This window comes from Dendrobates tinctorius, unplaced genomic scaffold, assembly GCF_039654945.1.
Source record: "Dendrobates tinctorius isolate UK_male_01 unplaced genomic scaffold, ASM3965494v1 ptg000058l, whole genome shotgun sequence".
NCBI classification, from domain to species: Eukaryota; Metazoa; Chordata; class Amphibia; order Anura; family Dendrobatidae; genus Dendrobates; species Dendrobates tinctorius.
The window spans coordinates 24,343,539-24,365,384 of NW_027361726.1; positions in this window are offsets into that span (position 1 = coordinate 24,343,539).

Sequence of the window (21,846 nt, forward strand, 5' to 3'; positions counted from 1 at the left end):
GTTTGTAGGAGTGTACCAATTGGGAAATTTCCCTGGTCCCCATGTAATTTGATCCATCGGGATAATGGGCCCCATATAATGCTCCAAACAGGATAATGGGCCCCATATAATGCCCCATAGAGAATAATGGGCTCATCTCCCCCGCTGGGCTCATTCTCATTCCCCCTGGGCTCATTTCACCCCCCTGCTCACTCTCATCTCCACCGCTGGGCTCATTCCCCCCTCTCACTCTCATCTCCACCGCTGGGCTCATTCCCCCCCCACTGGCTCACTCTCATCTCCCCCGGGGGCTGGGCTCATTTCCCCCCCGGCTCACTCTCATCTCCCCCGGGGGCTGGGCTCATTCCCCCCAGGCCCCCCCGGCTCATTTTCCCCCTGGCCCCACCGCCGCTCATTCTCAACGCCGCTCACCTGAGTCGAGGCGCCAGTAACTTTTTCACGTGAAAGCACGCGTTCACGTGGTACCGCTCATTAAGGTCATGAATATGGGTGCCACGCCTATGGGAGTGGAGTGGCGTCCATATTCATGACCTTAATGAGCGGTAACATGTGGACCGTGCGCTCTCACAGGAAAAAAGATGGTAGTGAGTATGATGTTTGGTGGAGGGTGGGGGACTGACCCCAGACTTATAAATAAATTAAAGAAAAAAGCCACACTATTTGCCATCCAAGTCACAAACCACAGAAGCATAATATGTAGATAGGATGTAGATATCACGTATAAAGGATCAATGCCAACACTGTATGTCAATAATAAAGGAGAAGAGAGAGCTCATAAGCCTTCCCAAGATCGCCATAACATACCAAATAGGGAATATGACGCAATTATGTCAAACGGTATACATATAGGTATAGCATCACCTTTCTGTTATCAATATGCCCAATTCAGGTCATGAAACGACACTTCCGATTTATAACCAATAAATGAAAGGTTATGGAGGTTACCATAAATAAGTAAGGTGCCTAGAAACCTATAGAATGGCAAAGGAAGGGTCAGGTCCAAACTTAACCCAAGAATTTATTCAGTCAATTGAAAGGCCGCATAGAGCTACACGGAAAGGATTTAATGGGTAGAAAATTCGAAGTACATTTTTCCTCATAATGAGGCTCATTTCATGAAATAGACATCACATAGGAGCCACCGCCGTTCATTCTCAACGCCGCTCACCTGAGTCGAGGCGCCAGTAACTTTTTCACGTGAAAGCACGCGTTCACGTGGTACCGCTCATTAAGGTCATGAATATGGGTGCCACGCCTATGGGAGTGGAGTGGCGTCCATATTCATGACCTTAATGAGCGGTAACATGTGGACCCTGCGCTCTCACAGGAAAAAAGATTGTAGTGAGTATGATGTTTGGTGGAGGGTGGGGGACTGACCCCAGACTTATAAATAAATTAAACAAAAAAGCTTGTTCAGGTGCCGAGTGGGGCCCCCCCGTCTCGCCAGAGCCCTGGCACGCCGGCCCTGACTCGGAGGACACCCGAGCAACGAGTATACTCACTCATCACTACTCAGGATCAGTAATGTATGTGTGAGCAGGCTGCGAGATGCAGTGACAGACAGAAGACAGAGCAAGGGTTAATGTATTTTACTTTAACAGATATGTACTCCACGCAGGGAGATAAAGAGTTAAACAGGGATAATGCAGGTAGTAGGTAATAAAGAGTATGCAGTTTGGACAAAATGCAGGGGGCAATGACGGTAGCAGTTCTTAAGGTATCGCTTATCCAATCCGACGACTTCGACTGTAGAGTCCGCGAAACAAGCATTGGCACCAACAATGGTCAGTGTGGGGTTAATCCGGTGTAGTCCTGAAGACAACGAGTTGCGTCCTCCCAGCGGCGGTGAGTCTCTGGTGTCTCCTGCGGGATTCTCAGTCCAGTGGGTGCTGTGGAGGGTAAGGCACAGACCACAGCAATGTCAGAGCTCAACGTGGCCTGACAAACATGCACTGGGGGGTCAGGATTCAGTTCACAGTCACACACCCGGTACTTCCTAGGCGGCACGCGCGCCCGTAGCTTTTGGCACCTTGCGTTGCGGAGGCCAACGGGCAGTCTCTGCAGGCAGCAGCGGGAATGCTGGAGCGCGGGCCTGCGCTGCTACGGTGCTTGAGGGACAGAGCACTCACCTCCCCCTGCTGCGCATTGTCATTGTCAGTTCCCGGGAAAAGAGGGGGTGGAGTGCACCATCAGATCCATATAAACTATGGGATACAAGCCTGGAGTATGTCAAAAGATATATGTAAAAACGAGAAAAAGAGACATACTATGCACCAGGGATCACCAATGTGTACAAATTGTGAAATTCTTTATTCAGTTGATCACAGAAAACACACCACAAGTTAATAAAAACAAGGACACAAAGCCCCCATCTGGTGTTATAATCCTCCTGAACACTGAACGGCTGGAAACACAATGTGCCTGATTATAATCCCATGTGAACTAATATGGTCAAATGGACCAAAAAAATATATACAGAGAGATTGATGAGCAATTAATTATATTTATAAAATGGTCACCATATTATGCTCATAAATCCCCCAAAGGCCTGAGGATAAGGTATAATAACAATACATACACAGGGATATAAATACAACTGCTGCAGCAAGGCTCCAATTATAGTAAATAATTGTCTGATATAATGACTGGCCACTAGATGGCGTCTGTGGAACCAATATGAAGATAAGACTATGCTGACCTACGGAGGGCTACATGCAGCAATGAAAGAAAACAATTCTATACACAGCAAAAGAAATAGATCAGACCAATAGAATGCCAGGGCATCAGAAATAGATCAATGCAAATAGCTCAATAATAAAAAGAGCCAAGCAAGATAAATTCAGCATGACCAGGGTGTTTACCAAACCGGAGGGTCGGAGGCAGAAGCCCAATGCGTGTCGCCACTTCCGTGGCTTCGTCAAGGGCAAGGGTGCTAGTTTAACCAGACAACTGAGTATTTATAGCAAAATAATTAACAAACTTATAGCAGCTGCGTGGAGCTTTCATATGGAGACATCCTGGTGGACTTGTGCAATAGCAAAATGACGCCGAACCCGGAAGTGGGGGATACAGGAAGTAAAAAGAGAGTGTATCAATATGGCCAGTTAGAAGAGCTTATGTGCCCAGATCCATAGAGGAAGCAGGCAGAAGTACTGAGATGGGCATGTATAAAGGCACATACGTCACACTGTGGTTGCAGCTTGACCTGTCAGATAGTAGCTGCTACAAAAACACAGCACTCTGAGCCCAGACTGCGCTGACGCCACTGCGCAGAGCAAGGACACAGACTTCCATATCCAAGACAGTACAGCATCACAATAGATCAATAAATATGTGCCAAAGATGTTAAATGGTACGAAAAGATAAATAAAAAATAAATAAAAAAGGCAGAAAAGATCATACAACATGCCTATGTAACATACCCTGGTCAACAATGTTGTATGTCAGGTCTCCCATACCATTATTAGCCTCACCTCCAGCTGCTTAGCAACTCTCTGGGCAAGAGCAATCTCCAACAACCAAGGGAGGACAGATATTCACAATTTATATATAACGCCAAAAGGATGGAAGAAGTAGCAAAATAAACAAAAAAATATATATAAAGAAAAGGTATATGTATACAAAATAGAATAACAAAAAATTATATCCATTCATGAAGTCTAAGAGATAGACCCATGATGTAGAGGCGTTAACACAGTGAGAAGCCAACCAATCTGTCATATAGAGCTAGATGGAACTTGGCAAGATGATTTAAGGCATCACATACAGATGGAACTCTGCAAACATAACATGGTTGTAGCCATGGCCGCCACACTATTTGCCATCCAAGTCACAAACCACAGAAGCATAATATGTCATGACAAAAGGATGTAGATATCACGTATAAAGGATCAATGCCAACACTGTATGTCAATAATAAAGGAGAAGAGAGAGCTCATAAGCCTTCCCAAGTTCGCCATAACATACCAAATAGGGAATATGACGCAATTATGTCAAACGGTATACATATAGGTATAGCATCACCTTTCTGTTATCAATATGCCCAATTCAGGTCATGAAACGACACTTCCGATTTATAACCAATAAATGAAAGGTTATGGAGGTTACCATAAATAAGTAAGGTGCCTAGAAACCTATAGAATGGCAAAGGAAGGGTCAGGTCCAAACTTAACCCAAGAATTTATTCAGTCAATTGAAAGGCCGCATAGAGCTACACGGAAAGGATTTAATGGGTAGAAAATTCGAAGTACATTTTTCCTCATAATGAGGCTCATTTCATGAAATAGACATCACATAGGAGCCAAACAATGACATGAACCCTATAGTTGTTTGTAATAGCCGGTGAACAGCAATTACTCATTAAGGCCTTTGGGGGAGAGACTCTGCAGATTATAAATCCATTTGCTTTCACAACGGAGTAAACAATTGACAATGTTGCCCCCTCTAATATTGGAGCATAAACTTTCTAGTCCCATAGTCTTAAAGCTGGAGGTCCTGCACCGGTGGTGTTCCAGAAAATGGCTTCCGATAGACGTGTCTTATTCTTGTCAAAATCCCTTTGAGCCGTTGAGATGGTAGAAAGATGCTGCTGCATTCTTCTCCTGATCTCCTGTGTGGTTTGTCCCACATAAATCTTGGGGCAGTCGCAGAAAAGAGCATAAACGACGTTTCGAGATCTGCAGTTAAAGAATTCTTTTGGTCTGATCTGGAAAGGAAGAGTAGAGATAGAATAACCATCCTGTCCGATCATGAACTGACAAACATTGCAGTTGCCACAAGGATATGAGCCAAAGATCCTAGTGCCACATTTAAGTTTCACCGTTGGCCGTTGATAATGACTATGACACAAGCTGTCTTTTAGGTTCTTGGCTCGTCTGGCAACCAGGCATGGAGAATGGGAAACGATGGGAGCAATCCTTTTATCGCTCATCAAGATGTCCCAATTGTCAAGTAACACCCTTCAGATATCGGGCCACTGGTTATTAAAAGTTGTAATCAGAGACAGTGGCCGGGAGGAATCATGTACCTTCTTTGTAAGAAGCTTTTTTCTGTCTTGTTGGGATGCAAATTGAAAGGCCTCAGAAACGGTCCTTTTGGAGTAGCCCATCTTCCTAAAACGTAGAGACAGATCCTTAGCTTCATGCAAAAAGTCTCCTTCAGAGCTGCAATTTCTTCTAAGGCGCAGAAACTGGCCCTTCGGATTACCTGATTTAAGGTGATGGGGTGAAAGCTAGTGAAATGGAGGAGACTGTTGGTAGCTGTAGCCTTACGAAACAGGGTGCATCTAATGCCGGCATCCGCAATGGAGAGTTTCAAATACAGAAAATCGATGGATGTATCTGAAATGTTAGAAGGCAATTTTATATTTAATTGGCTCTGGTTGTCGTCCCCAATAAAGGCTTGACAAGCCTCCACCGACCCAGTCCAATGCAGCAAAACATCGTCACTGTATCTTTGCCAAATCAGAACATTGGACATAAATGCTTGATGTTTATAGACTACCAGCTCCTCCCACCATCCTAAAAATAAATTAGCATAGGACGGAGTGCACCGTGCACCCATAGCAGTCCCTGCCAATTGCCTGAAGAATTTTCTGTCAAAAACAAAATAGTTTTTTGTCTAGAATGAAGTGTAGAAGTTTCAGGATGAAATTGTCATGTTCCGGGGAACTTTCCGATTTTTTTAAAAGAAAATAAGACACTGCTAACATGCCTGATTGGTAAAGGATACTCGTATAGAGCGATTCTACATCCATGCTCACAACATAAAATGGCAGCAAAGGTATACAACAGCATCCTGTACGTACCAGCAATTCAGACTCTGCTGTTAATCATGGAAAATAGAGGATCAGTCGTTACATATCATAAAAGGTGAATGTGGAGACCACAAAAAATACGACCAACCGATCCAAGGTAGAATAAAATGTATACTTTATTAAGGAAAAGGGACAAAACGGGAAAAATGTGGAACATGTGCAGGAAGCTAATCAAGGTGCAGCAGTGCAAGAGGACGCGCAAGACCTAAACACAGCCATGAAATAGTATGTCAGTATCTTTTTTAACTATGATTAAATATAGCCAATGTTCGAATTATAGCATAATTAAACCTAAGCATAATTAAGTGTAGAAGTTTCAGGATGAAATTGTCATGTTCCGGGGAACTTTCCGATTTTTGAAAAAGAAAATAAGACACTGCTAACATACCTGATTGGTGAAGGATACTCGTATAGAGCGATTCTACATCCATGCTCACAAGAAGAGTTCCGTCAGGTATAACCAGATTTTCTAGAGCCTGCATCAAATGGGTGGAGTTTCTGGTAAACGATTTTAATGTCACAACCATGGGTTGAAGAAAGTAGTCACATAAATACACGGCCGTTCAAAGAGGCTACCAATGCCAGAGACAATTGGTCTACCTGGTGGTGCTGATAGTGATTTATGTATCTTTGGAAGTATGTAGAAAGTTGGAACAATTGGGGACGGCATAGTGAGAAAATCTGCTTCCTTTTTAGCCACCATATTGTCTCGAAAGGCACTGTTGATGAGAAAATAAATTTGCTCCTTAAAAAGTGGTGTAGGGTCAGATGGTAGCAACATACACTCACTGGCCACTTTATTAGGTACACCTGTCCAACTGTGTGTTAAGACTTAATTTCTAATCAGCCAATCACATGGCGGCAACTCAGTGCATTTAGGCATGTAGACATGGTCAAGACAATCTCCTGCAGTTCAAACCGAGCATCAGTATGGGGAAGAAAGGTGATTTGAGTGCCTTTGAACGTGGCATGATTGTTGGTGCCAGAAGGGCTGGTCTGAGTATTTCAGAAACTGCTGATCTACTGGGATTTTCACGCACAACCATCTCTAGGGTTTACAGAGAATGGTCCGAAAAAGAAAAAAAATCCAGTGAGCGGCAGTTCTGTGGCCGGAAATGCCTTGTTGATGCCAGAGGTCAGAGGAGAATGGGCATACTGGTTCGAGCTGATAGAAAGGCAACAGTGACTCAAATTGCCACCCGTTACAACCAAGGTAGGCAGAAGAGCATCTCTGAACGCACAGTGCGTCGAACTTTGAGGCAGATGGGCTACAGCAGCAGAAGACCACACTGGGTACCACTCCTCTCAGCTAAGAACAGGCATCTGATGGCTACTTTCAGCAGGATAATGCGCCATGTCATAAAGCTCGAATCATCTCAGATTGGTTTCTTGAACATGACAATGAGTTCACTGTACTCAAATGGCCTCCTCAGTCACCAGATCTCAATCCAATAGAGCATCTTTGGGATGTGGTGGAACGGGAGATTCGCATCAGGGATGTGCAGCCGACAAATCTGCGCCAACTGTGTGATGCCATCATGTCAATATGGTCCAAAATCTCTGAGGAATGCTTCCAGCACCTTGTTGAATCTCTGCCACGAAGAATTGAGGCAGTTCTGAAGGCAAAAGGGGGTCCAACCCGTTACTAGCATGGTGTACCTAATAAAGTGGCCAGTGAGTGTATAGCAGTGTCCTCCATACAATTGCCGTGTGACCTCTTTCTGGTACAGGTCATGTGGCCACAGGACCACATTCCCCCCTTTGTCCGCTTCCCTTAGTACAAAATCCATATTATTCTTTAATTTGCATAAGGCTTCCCTCTCTTTTTTACCTAGATTATCCTGTTTGTGAGGGTTCAATTGTAGCTTCTCAATGTCTTTGCAGACTTTCTCAAAGAAGATTTGGAACGCTGGAAAGAGCGAAAAAGGAGTAGCTTGGGAAGGGAGCCGTCTTGTAAATCTGCTGCAGGTTGCCGAGGATTCATTTTCCCGTAGCAGATCCAAAAGGTCATTAAACACCTGTCTTTCGTTGTCAGGGAGATCATCTAGGAGAGAGGGTTGATGGTAAAGTAACTTAAAAGTGATCTGACAGCAAAAGAGGTATAGATCCTTAACCAACACAAATTTGTCGAGTGGGTTCATTGGGGAGAAGGAGAGCCCTTTGGATAAAACATTAGTTTCCAATTCTGATAAAGCATATGATGAAAGGTTCACAATTTATAAGATACCTTCTGCACTAATTTCATTGGTTGCTTCACTTAGCGTCTCCTGTTGAAGCGTGTCTCCCTCCGATAGGTTGGGGACCAGTTTTTGTAGTTCCTTCCTTTCTTTCTGTTGCTGTCTATTTCTTCTCCTGACCCCTCCGGCGGCGCCCTCCACCTCGCTGGGGTCTGAGGACAAAAAATCACTAGACGACATCTCTTGTCTAGGTACAGCTATATCAGTATTCCTTGAGACTTCTGGAAACGGACGTTTATTCCCACGGTGGACCCATCTGTAGGCCCTCTCGCTGTTAAAGTCTGATTTGTCTCTATGGAATTTGTTTCTTTTACAGATAATGATCTCCTTTTCAAAGGAATCAATCGAAGTTTTTAGTTTAAGTTGAAAAGGATTGATCAACGTTTCCCTGTCAAAATCAGTAAGTTAAGTTTCGCAAGTCTTGATATCCTCCTTAATTTTAATTAACAACAGCTGGTCATGCTCAGTTAACATATCGATTAGAATGGTGGAGCATTTAGCCAAACCCTTTTCCCACGTAGTTTGGAATTCGGCCGAGGCTTCCCAAGCTGGGAATATTTGAATACGAAGTCCACGGGGTACAAAGCCCGCTTTTTTGTATTCCTCAAGGCTTCTAATGTTCCACCATATTTTAGTTAAGGACTTATGTAGACCTATAATTTTAGAAGACAGTGTTTGAAAGTCCGACTTCTTATTAATATCCCCTGAAATAGTAATAGTATAGTCATTGTCAGTTCCCGCCAAGTCTGTTTCCAAACACGCTTTTCCGTCTCAGACACGCCCCCTGCTGTCAAGTGCAAAGGTTGGACTGGTTCTTTAAGCTTTTCACCGGACAACAGAGGAGACAGCCCTGACAGTTCCGAACCCGGCGCAAAAAATGTACCCCTAGCCCGGTCCTTCTGCTTACACATGTACACAGGGACTGCAGCAGCAGAATAGTGAGTGGAGCTCTGGGGTATAATACAGGATGTAACTCAGTCTCAGTACAGGATTAGTAATGTATGAACACAGTGACTACACCAGCACAATAGTGAGTGCAGCTCTGGAGTATAATACAGGACGTAACTCAGGATCAGTAATGTAATGTATGTACACAGTGATTGCACCAGCAGAATAGTGAGTGCAGCTCTGTTCACTGTTGCTTGCTCTGGTAATTGTGGATGCAGTCGCCACTGATCCTGCTGTGTGCTCCTGAGCTCCAGAGAACCAACACCTCTACACCTGGAGACCTGCTCTCTCTCCTACCAGAGGAGGAGTTGGTTTCTCGGGATGGGCCAAGTATCAGGCTTCTGTTCCCCGGACTAGGCGGGGGGGGGAAGCAGAAACCAGCAACAGACCTGCACATCAGAGGACTCGGGGGTGAGACACTCCACCAGGAGTCGCAACAATGTGGCTCCTACTTGCCCCGGGTCTGCAGAAACCCAGAGAAGCTGCAAGACTTCCAACATGGAGGAGAAGCCCGCAAGCAGGATGGCGGTCCTTCCGGAGGAAAGCTGAGTGCTCACTTAGGTGAGGCTGACCTCACTGAGGAAGGTTGAGGGCTGCAGAGACCCTGGGTGTCTGTGTCCACCTATGGCTCCCAAGTCATGAGCCACCTCCGTGAGTATGAAGAAGCAAGCAAGACCATCAGGAGGCTTCGGGAGCTGCGCTGCACAAGCGCTAAAGCTGCAGGTTCCTCCAAACCGACGAAGACCCAACTCCCGGCAGTGGTAAAGACACTGAAACATGAAATAAATGAGCTGGAGGTTAGGAAGAGTGGTCCTTTGAAGGAAAAACTGATTAATGAAGACAGTTTTAGAGAAATGAATGATACCAGAGAACAAAGGCAGAATGGGGTGCAGCCTGATAGCCAGGTGGATGATGACCAGCAGAAAGCCCCATCTGGCGGCCTGCAAAGTCACCCGCAGGCCACATGCAGTGAGCTCCCTGCAGGACAGGCGACATTGACATCTGGGCACAGTTCTGCCGGCTTCAGGGAATGACAGTGACAACAGCGGCCAGGGAGGGGCGCTAATGGCAGAGATAAAGCTCCTGGAGTCCTCAGTGTGCCTTCAGAACTTCCATACTGGTCACGATTTACCAGAGGAGGTACCTGGGGGCCTGAAGAAAAAGGCAAAGAAGACCACCAAGCCAAAAGCTGCAGGAAACGGTAAGCTATGTGAATGCCCCCCTCCCTGTACCTCCAGGGTCAGCTCGCTGTATAAGCCCCATTGCCCAGCCCAGCTCGGGTTTTGCTGTGGTTCCGATGCAAAGGCGCGGGGAGTACAGAGCACGGTAGTGAGGCGCAGAGGTTCGTCTCTGCTTATAGTATCAGGGGACGTAGTATGAGGTGCATCAGCCAAGAGGCTGGACAGTGAGGGCGGGTGAACAGTCAGGCCACGATACTATGGTGTGCTCCTCAGTGGGAGGGGGGGAGTGGCCCAGTGTCGAGGGTATCTTCTGTAGCCTTGGCGCCCCAGAATGCTGTTGCTGCTGATCACTTCGTTGAGAAGCGGCTGCAGCGTGAGGGGGTTGCCAAGGCTGGGAGTTCCGATCCTCCCATAGTGCTATTCTGTGTTGGCACCACCGGTCAGCAACATCCTGATACTAAGGATCAACGGTGCCTCACAGCAGCGAAAGATCAGCGGCGCCGGGTACCGACAGTGAAGCAATGGAAAATATCAACTTATGATACGGAGGGCACACGTAAGACCAGGGGTGAGTTCTGTGGAGGAGACTGAGCCCCTTGTGCCTCATGATGTGGAGGGCAAAATGTCAACTCGTCACTCTAGTTGAGCAAAACGGGTCGAAAAAATTCAAAAGTCGCCTACTTTCACCAAAGTTGGGTTTCATGAAACGAAACCTGACCTTAGCGTGAGGTTGGCCACGAGGTCGGCGACTTTAGCGCCAAAGTCGCGTTTCAAAAGATGCTTTAGTGCCCTTTTTCAGCCAATCAGGAAGAACGGACACTGTGGGCAACGTGATGACATAGGCAGCGGTCACCACCATCTTGGAGAAGGGCATGCAAGTGATTGGCTTGCTTTGTGTGGCGTCACAGGGGGTATAAAAGGGCGGGGACGCTGACCGCCATGTTACTCATGCTGATCTCAGAATAGGGAGAGCTGCTGCAGCTGCTGATTCTGTAGGGAGAGCGTTAGAAAGGAAAAAGAAAAAAAAACTGCTTCTGCTGCTAGCGCTTTTCACTGTAGTTACTGTGCAGTGAAAGGTGCAGATTTTTGCTTTTGTGCAGCAGCGCTGGTGGTGATTAGCCTGCCTTTTATGGCTAGCTGCATTGCTGTGTGCACACTGGTGTTCAAACTGCTTTTTTAAAAGCAATCCAAATTGTATTGTTTTGTCCTGGTGAGGTAGTGAGCGTTCATTTTTTCACACACCATACAGCGGTGTACGCTCCTCTCTCAGTACCGTGTAATGGCTGTTATCATGGCCAAATTGAAGCTATCTACGTGTGTGACTCTGTAAGGAAAAGTCAAGGCGTTTGTCCGTTCTTACAGACCTACACCTTATAGTTTTGTCCATTTTTCAAAGTTTAGTATATTTGCTGTTTGATTACATTCAAAACTAGAGAGAGACAGCGTGTGTCAGTCCGTAAACAAAAACACGGAGCTTGACAATTTTACATACACCGTACAGCGGTGTACATGCACGCTCCTCTCTCAGTACCGTGTAATGGCTGTTATCACGGCCAAATTGAAGCTATCTACGTGTGTGACTATGTAAGGAAAAGTTGAGGAGTTTGTCCATTCTTACAGACCTACACCTTATAGTTTTGTCCGTTTTTCAAACAGTTTAGTATATTTGCTGTTTGATTACATTCAAAACTAGAGAGAGACAGCGTGTGTCAGTCCGTATACAAAAACACGCAGCTTGACAATTTTACATACACCGGTGTACATGCACGCTCCTCTCTCAGTACCATGTAATGGCTGTTATCACGGCCAAATTGAAGCTAAGTGTGTGACTCTGTAAGGAAAAGCCGAGGATTTTGTCCGTTCTTACAGACCTACACTCTAGGGAGATTCCAATTCTGCCCAATTCTATATACACCTTGTAGTTTGTCATACACTAGGCAATTTCTGCCGGTCACATTGCGGTGTTATAGACACAGGGCCTGGCAGAATCCAACTGTGTCCTGAAGTGTAGAGAGATTCCAATTCTCCACGGTCCTCTATCCACCTTTCTTACAACATCCAGAATCTGCCTGTCACATCGCGGTGTAAAATAAACAGGGCCTGACAGAATCCAACTGTGTCCTGAAGTCTACAGAGATTCCAATTCTCCCCACTACTATATACACCTTGTACCTTGTTTTACAGTACCATAAAGTTGGTGGTTTTTTGGGTACATTTTCCCCAAAAATGAGGAAGTGTGGTGGAAGAGTCCGTGGAAGTGGGCGGGGGTTGGCAGCTAGTAATGATGGTGTTGGTGTTGGTGGTGGATTTGCTGGTAGTGGCAAAAGCAAAATAGCACCTAATGCAGGAGGTGTTGAGCCTGCGTCATCGTCTGGCTCCACAAGGCCTCGAAGGCTCCCTTTTCTGGGAGTAGGTAAACCGCTTTTAAAGCCGGAGCTTCAAGAACAAGTTTTGGCTTACATTGCTGACTCAGCCTCCAGCTCTATCACCTCCTCTTCTGAAGGTTTAAAAAATAAAAGCACTGAGTCATCATTGGAGGCTCTTGATTATGAACCACACCTTTCCTTGTGTCCTTCACCCCAACCAAAATTGAAGGATGTGGCAGGCCAAACTACAGATTACTCCATGGAGCTGTTTTCACATACCATGCCTGGGTTATCAAGTCAAATCGTGAATTACCCAGGCAAAGATGAATGTGACATGGAGTGTGCTGATGCACAGCCACTGATAGATGATTCTGCTGGTACATTCACTCAGAGCACTACATTGTCCTCGCAGTGTACTTAGCCAGAATCTGACCCTGATGAAACTCAGGTGCCCCTTCCCGCATACTATACCACTATACACGGTGACACAGAGGAAGGTGCACATGACATTGAAGAGGAGGTGATGGATGACCCAGTTGTTGACCCAGATTGGCATCCATTGGGGTTAGAGGGTGCCGCTGCCAATAGCTCAGAAGAGGAGGAGGAGCATCCACAGCGGGCATCGACATCGCAACAGCTGTTATCTGGCAGGCCCGGAGCAGTCCAAAAACGGGTTACAAAAACCAAAAGAGTTGCAGGATAGCTTGGCCAGACGGTCAAAATAGCACAGCGTGCAAGGCCTCAAAATGTCTTCCATAGTAGGAAGAGTGGAGTGTGGCACTTTTTTGAACAAAATCCTAATGATCAGGCAAAGGTTATCTGTAAGAAGTGCACAAAGACTTTAGCCAAGGGAAAAATCTGAGCAATTTGAATACCAGTTGCATGCTAAGACATTTAACCACCATGCACTTGCAAGCGTGGGCAGACTACCAAAACTCACGTACCACATGTGCTACTGCTCCCAAAGAAGGTAGTCAGCAACGCTACATTGTTTCCCCCACTGTAAGTCCACCGGTTAGCACACCACCAGCAGCAAATGTTGAGTTGTCGTCGCAAGGGCAAATCAGTCAGGGAATCACACTGTTATTGCAACGAAAGACTGAATCTAGGCCATCAGAAAGAACACCAACTCCATCACCATCATCAACCCTCTCTCAGTCCACCATGTCCACTGCTAGTTCCACCATATGCAGCTCTCAAGTCCAGCTCACCCTACCAGAGACTATGAGTAGGACAAGAAAGTACTCATCCTCTCATCCGCGTACACTGGGTTTGAACGCCCACATTGCCAAACTAATCTCGTTAGAGATGATGCCCTATCGGTTGGTTGAAAGCGCAGCTTTCCGCGAACTCATGGCCTATGCAGTACCACGCTATGACCTACCCAGTCGCCACTTCTTTTCTCGCAAAGCCATCCCAGCAATCCACCTTCATGTGAAAGACCGCATTGTCCATGCACTCAAGCAATCAGTGAGTGGAAAGGTGCACCTCACAACTGATGCATGGTCCAGTAGGCATGGCCAGGGCCGTTACGTGTCCATCACTGCGCACTGGGTTAATGTGGTGGATGCAGGGTCCACAGGGGACAGCTGTGATGGCACAGTGCTGCCTAGCCCACGGTATAGGAAACAGTTGGCTGTAGGCGTTCGACCCTCCTCCTCCTCCTCCTCCAGAAGCGAAAGCTCGTCTACAGAGCGCAGTCGCACGAGCACTGCATCCGCAGCTGACAGTGGTGCACACGATGTGTCCCACTATCGATCAGCTAGTGGAAAGCATCAGCAGGCTGTGTTGCAGATGATGTGTTTGGGCGACAGACACACGGCGGAGGTACTGGCCGACTCAGCGTCGGACTGGAACACCTTGGGCCCACCAGAGAAAATCATTCTTGGGGCCCACTATGTAGCTGCATAGAGTTAAATACCAGACCACCAATTATGCGGTAAAACACGCTAATATCCGGGTATAATATAAGGTTGTACATGTCTTAATTATGTAGCAGGAGTTGGGGTAGCCCACTCATAGAATATAAAGCAGCCCCCTCACATAGTATAATGCAGCCATCTCATAGAATATAATACTGCCCACCTCATAGGGTATAATGCACCCCCTCATAGGGTATAATGCACCCCCTCATAGGGTATAATACTGCCCCCCTCATAGGGTATAATACTGTGCCCCCCTCATAGGGTATAATACTGCCCTCCTCATAGGGAATAATACTGCCCCCCTCATAGGGAATAATGCACCCCCTCATAGGGAATAATGCACCTCCTCATAGGGAATAATGCACCCCCTCATAGGGTATAATACTGCCCCCCTCATAGGGTATAATACTGCCCCCCTCATAGGGAATAATGCTGCCCCCCTCATAGGGAATAATGCTGCCTCCTCATAGGGTATAATACTGCCCCCCTCATAGGGAATAATGCTGCCCCCCTCATAGGGTATAATACTGCCCCCCTCATAGGGTATAATACTGCCCCCCTCATAGGGAATAATGCTGCCTCCTCATAGGGTATAATACTGCCCCCCTCATAGGGTATAATACTGCCCCCCTCATAGGGTATAATGCTGCCCCCCTCATAGGGAATAATGCTGCCCTCCTCATAGGGTATAATGCTGCCTCCTCATAGGGTATAATGCTGCCTCCTCATAGGGTATAATGCTGCCCCCTCATAGGGTATAATACTGCCCCCCTCATAGGGTATAATGCTATATAGATATATAGATATAGAGTTAGATAGATATAGATAGAAAGATAGATGTAGAAATAGATATAGAGATAGATAGTAGATAATGGATAGAAAGTAGATAATGGATAGATATAGATAGAAAGATTCATAGAGATAGATAGAGATAGATAGAGATAGATAGAAATAGATATAAAGATAGATATAGAAAGAAAGATAGATAGATAGATCGATAGGTAGATAGATATAGAGATAGATAGAAAATAGATAATGGATAGATAGATAGATATAGAGATAGATAGCTATAGATAGAAAGATATAGAGATATAGATATAGAGATAGAGATAGATAATAGATAGAGATAGATAAGAGATATACAGATATAATAATAATAATAATAATAATAATAATAATAATAATAATATAGACATATATAGATAGATATAGAGATAAATATATATAGATAGATGGCTATAAATAAAAATAGATATAGAGATATATATAGAGATAGATAGATAGATAGATAGAGAGATAATAGATATAGAGATAGATAGATAGATATAGAGATAGATATAGAGACAGATAGATATAGAAAGATAGATATAGAGATAGATATAGAGATAATAGCTAGATATAGAGATATGTATAGAGATAGATATAGAGTTAGAAAGATAGATAGATATAGAGAGATATAGAGATAGATAGATAGATGGATAGATAGATAATAGAGATAATAGATAGATATAGAGATAGATATAGAGATAGATGGATAGATCAATAGACAGATAGATAAAGAGAGAGATAGAGATAGAGATAGATAGATAATGAGATATAGAGATAGATATAGAGATATAGTGTTAGATAGAAAGATAGATATAGAGATAGATAGATATAGAGATAGATATGGATATAGAGATAACAGATATAGAGATAGATAGATAGATATAGAGATAGATAGATAGATAGATATAGAGATAGATAGATAGCTATAGAGAGATATAGAGATAGATATAGAGAGAAACAGATATAGAGATAGAGATAGATATAGAGATAGATAGGTAGATAGATATAGAGTTAATAGATAGATATAGAGATAGATAGAGATAGAGAGAGCGGTAGATAGAGAGAGAGATAGACATAGAGATAGATAGATACAGAGATCGATAAATAGATAGAGAGATAGATATAGATAATAGATAGAGATAGATAAATAAATATAGAGATAACAGATAGATATAGAGATAGAGTAAGATAGAAAGATATAGAGATAGGTAGATATAGATAATAGAGATAGCTAGATAGATAGACATAATAGATAGATATAGATAGATATAGAGATAGATGTAGAGATAGAAAGATAGATATAGAGATAGATATAGATAATAGATAGAGATAAATAGATAGATAGATAGAGAAAGATAGATATAGAGATAGAAAGATAGATAGATATACAGAGAGATATAGAGATAGAGATAAATAGATAGATATAGAGAGAGATATAGAGAGAAATAGATATAGATATAGAGATGATATATATAAGATAGATATAAAGATAGAGATAGATATAGAAATAGATAGATATAGATAATAGATAGAGATAGATATAGAGATAGATAGATATAGATAATAGATAGAAAGATAGATAGATAGAAGAGAGATAGAGAGAGAGATATATAGAGAGATAGATAGATAGATAGAGACAGATAGAGAGAGCGAGAGAGATATAAAAAAAACAAACAAACCACAATACTCACCTCTCCTCCTCGCTCCCACGCTGATCCCGGCTTCAGTGTCAGGAGCTGCCCCCTCTGCCAGACACACAGCGGGTGCGCGATGTAGTGACGTCATCGCGCACTGGCTGTGAGCCAGGAGCAGAGAGGACTGAGGGCGGCGCCGGCCCTGATGCAGAGCGGCTTACTGGGCTGGGGGCGGGGCCTCTGGGGGGTGGAGACCTGAAATGATATTCACTGCTTCGCAGTGAATATTCATTTCTCTTTAGCAGCGGGGACAGGGGCTCCTGCCTCCTGACACCCGCTGCTACTCCGCTGGCAGGGGCCCCCATAGCAGCTGCATGGTGTGCGACACACCATTGGCTGGGGGCCCCTGGAGCAGCGGGGGCCCTAGGCAACTGCTGGCCCTGTATGCCAGCAGGTGCCAGGGCCCACCAGATGCCAGGGCCCACCGGAGAATCCACCGGTTCTCCGGTGGGCCAGTCCGACGCTGGGCCGACTACTTTCAGCGACAAACTGAGTCATGGCTGGGCAGTCTACATCTTGAGGCAGGCAAGGTAGTTAGTGATAATGGCCAGAATTTTGTGGCAGCCATAGCCCTTTCAAAACTCAGACACATACCTTGCTTGGCTCACACCTTGAACCTGGTGGTGAAGTGCTTCCTCACTAATTATCCGGAGTTAACAGGCCTGCTCCATAAGGTTCGAAGACTGTGCTCGCACATCCGCCGGTCGCTGGTACACTCCAGTCATATGCAGAAGCTGCAGCGATTGCTCCACCTTCTCAAGCACCGCCTAATTATCGACGTTGCAACAAGGTGGAACTCCACCCTGCACATGGTTGAGCGACGACGACGTCATCATAAGCATGAGCATCCCACTTATGCGTCTGCTCATGCAAACTTTGACGCAAATGAAGGAGCAGGCATCTGCAGCCGAGGATGATGAGGAAGAGGAGGAGGGAAGCCTTGATGACAGTCAGCCATTGTCTGTTAAGGGAACTGTCGTGGACGAGGTGGAGGAAGAAGAGGAGGAGGATGATGATGGGGATGATTATTTAGGGGAGGAGGATGCTTCTCGTGGGGCAAGAGAAAATGTTGGCGTGGCAAGGTCTGGTACTGGGTTTGTGCGTGACTGGAGGGATGTGGATTTGCCAGAAAGTGCTCCTCCACCCAGCACTCGCAGTGCATCATTGACACCGGAAACATTGGCCCACATGTCAGATTATGCCTTGCAGATCCTAAAAAGGGACCCCCGCATTGCCAAAATGATGAACGATGATGACTACTGGTTGGCCAGCATCCTGGATCCACGCTATAAAGGCAAATTCCAAAACATCATGCCACAGGAGAACCTTGACCTAATATTGGCTAACAAACAAGCAACTCTGGTAAACCGGTTGGTTGAGGCATTCCCAGCACACAGCAGCGGTGATGGTTCTCACACGAGCCGTAGGGGCCGGGGGCAACTTGGAAGAGGTGTTGGTGGTGCACACATCAGAAGTGGCGTTGGAGACAGGGGTTTCATGACCATGTTGTGGACTGATTTTTCAAGTCCCGCTCACACAACTGGTAATACTGCATCAATTGAAAGTGACAGGAGACAGCACTTGTCAACTATGGTTACAAACTACTTTTCCTCCCATATCGATGTTCTCCCTCACAGGTCATTTCCATTTGACTATTGGGCAGCTAAACTGGACACCTGGCCTGAATTGGCACAATATGCCTTACAGGAGCTCGCTTGCCCAGCTTCAAGTGTGCTATCGGAAAGAGTCTTCAGTGCTGCTGGATCAATCCTGACAGAAAAAAGGACCCGTCTGTCTACCCAAAATGTTGATGATCTAACCTTCATTAAAATGAACCATGCATGGGTTTCCAAGGATTTTGTCACACCTTACCCTGATGACACATAGGTTGACAGAAAAATGGCTTTCTTTGGTCCGCCTCTTTCTGGAACTTGACCAATTTCGCCTTTAGCAGCAGGTGAATGTCCCACATCAACATATGCCATTTTGTAAACCTCCCTAACTGGGCTGCCTCCTCCCCCCATGGCCGGGGTCACCACCTAGCGCACGCAACCGTGCGAGTGCCATTGCCCTGGACAGGTTGGTGGGCCGACTCTTGGGCACGGGCACTGGCACAGGGTCCCTCATAGTGCAATCAAGTGTCTCTGACGGTGGGGGTGCACACCCGCCGTCAGACACACCGCCGTACTATGAGGGGCCCAGTGCCAGTACCAACGCCCACGAGTGGGCCCCCCTTGCTTGGGAAGGGACCCAGCATTTGCAATGTTTACCTCTCCCTGCTCCTCCGCTGTGTAGTCTGGGATGTCAAATCCTTCACTGGGACTGCCACTACAAATTTGGTGAACTGATAGAAGATGATGGTTAAGACGTAGCTATGCCCTGTCCCGCTGGCCGGGATCTAGCTTCAGATGATCAATGGCTTCCATTTCTTATGGACGTCGACTCACAATGAGATGCAGTGGTGGTCTCTCATCAGCTTTCACAGTTTTCCTACCCACAGACGTGTGACATTCCAGCCCACATTTTTATATGTGCCCTCTCATGCCAATCCAAATGAATCGCCTATGGCCTGTGGCTTCTGTCTTTTGCACTCCAAAGTTACGTGACAGAGCATGATAGGCAGTGAGCACCATGTTTACATCTCTCCCTGTGATCAAAATTATATGGATGAGTAATGGCGATGGGATCAACTGTACTGCGATACAGCAACACTTTCTTCACAAAGAAAGGTTTTCGCTGTCTCCACACACTAATTAATTGAGGGTCTGCATCGCCTCTGCGAATTGTGACGGAAGTTTATCCCGTGAATAGGAATTCCTAGATTTCTGCAATCACTAGAATTTATGTAATTGTATGCATCTCATTTCCTATTGCGGAGAGTCTGGACTGTCTTACTGAGACAGAAATATATATGAAGATTTAAAAATACCACCAAAAGTGTATACTGGTGTACACTTCAAATACATTTCCTTTTTTCTACTTTTTAGATTGTTGTCTAATCCATACTGAGAACATGGAGATTTTAAATATTTAAACTATGCTATATATACCTGCTATCCAGTGATAATGTACCCTTTCTCAACTTTGTACAAGCTGGTCAAATCCATACTGGGCCTGAGACCGTCTGAGCCTTCCTCCTGATCTATAGACATAGGTTTTTAATGTGTAAACTATACTATACATACCTGTAATCCGGTGATACGTTACTCTTTCTCACCTTTGTCCAATCGCGTCTAATCCATACTGGGCCTGAGACCGTCTGAGCCTGCCTCCTGATATATAGACCTACGTTTTTAATGTGTGAACTATGCTATACATACCTGTTATCCAGTGATACGGTACCCTTTCTCACCTTTGTCCAATCACGTCTAATCCATACAGGGCCTGAGACCGTCTGAGCCTTCCTTCTGTTATATAGACATAGGTTTTTAATGTGTAAACTATGCTATACATACCTGTTATCCAGTGATACGGTACCCTTTTTCACCTTTGTCCAATCACGTCTAATCCATACTGGACCTGAGACCGTCTGAGCCTGCCTCCTGATATATAGACATAGGTTTTTAATGTGTAAACTATGCTACATATATACGTGTTACCCGATGAAACTGTACCCTTTATCAACTTTCTAGAATCTTGTCGAATCCATACTGGGCCTGAGAACGGCTGCCGAGCTGTTAAGCAAGCTACCGCAACTGTGGTTTGGACACGTAATTTTTTGCATTTCTTCAGGAATGCCGGTTAGGCCTAATTCAGGAATTGCGGTTGACCTGCACTTACTGGGAAATCATCGTTCGCGGGGAATAATTGGAATCACAGATCCCTATCACTAACGGTGTTCTGCTGGTTATCTGCACCTGTAAGCGACACACGCTGGTCCTTTCAGTGTAGCGCGCATGCAGCCCCGGACATGTAACGCCATGATAGTGCCAGAGCCTCGCGTATCCCTCCAGTAAGCTTGACATGTACCGCGGGGGCATGCCGGAGTCTCGTTCGTTAACGGAATAAAGCTGACAAATTGCTAGCACAACTACAAACAGACATACCACACCACACACACAATCGACAAAGCTTTCAATATGTGCATCTTTTCTTGAGGTGGCATGGTTGTGGTTTCCCGGGTTGAGTCCAATTAAGCCGCAGGCTCCACTCCTGGTGGTGCCCTTTTGGACATTCCTTTAAGGTTCAGCTTTGCAATCATACTGCCCCCGGAAAGCAAACACTTTGCCTTCATGGACGCTGTTTGGAGGTTTGTGGGAATAACGCCGCCCGATCGCCAGTTGGCATAATTTATTGGTGGGAAGTCCGACAGTATATGGTCGTGTTCGATTTCAGAATTTTTTTTTTTTGGTTGGTATTTTACATTTTTATTTCAGCCTTTCTTGACTTCATAAGGGAATGACAAGCCTATATCTGTGTCTCCTCCACCTCCTTTCTAAATGTAGTTGCCCTTTTCCATATGTAATTTTTGTCTTCTGAGCATTTTCTCTGCTTTGGGTCACCTTTTAAGGTGTTTTGTAATTGTTTTCTATGTGTTTGTGTTTGCCTGCCATTGTTTTCAATGGGGTTCGACGAACATTCGACGAACTTGCCTCCTGTGTGACGAACCAAAACACTAGCATGGTGGCTCAACACTACTCCTGATATATAGACGTACATTGTTAATGTTTAAACTATGCTATATATACCTGCTATCTGATGATACTGTACACTTTGTCTACTTTTTATATTCTTGTCTAATCCATACTGAGCCTGTGAGCATCTCTGTGTGACTGATGGAATATATATGGAGATTGACAATTATCCTTTGACTGAATAGAGCTGTACATTTCTGATACAGTGCCATATATCT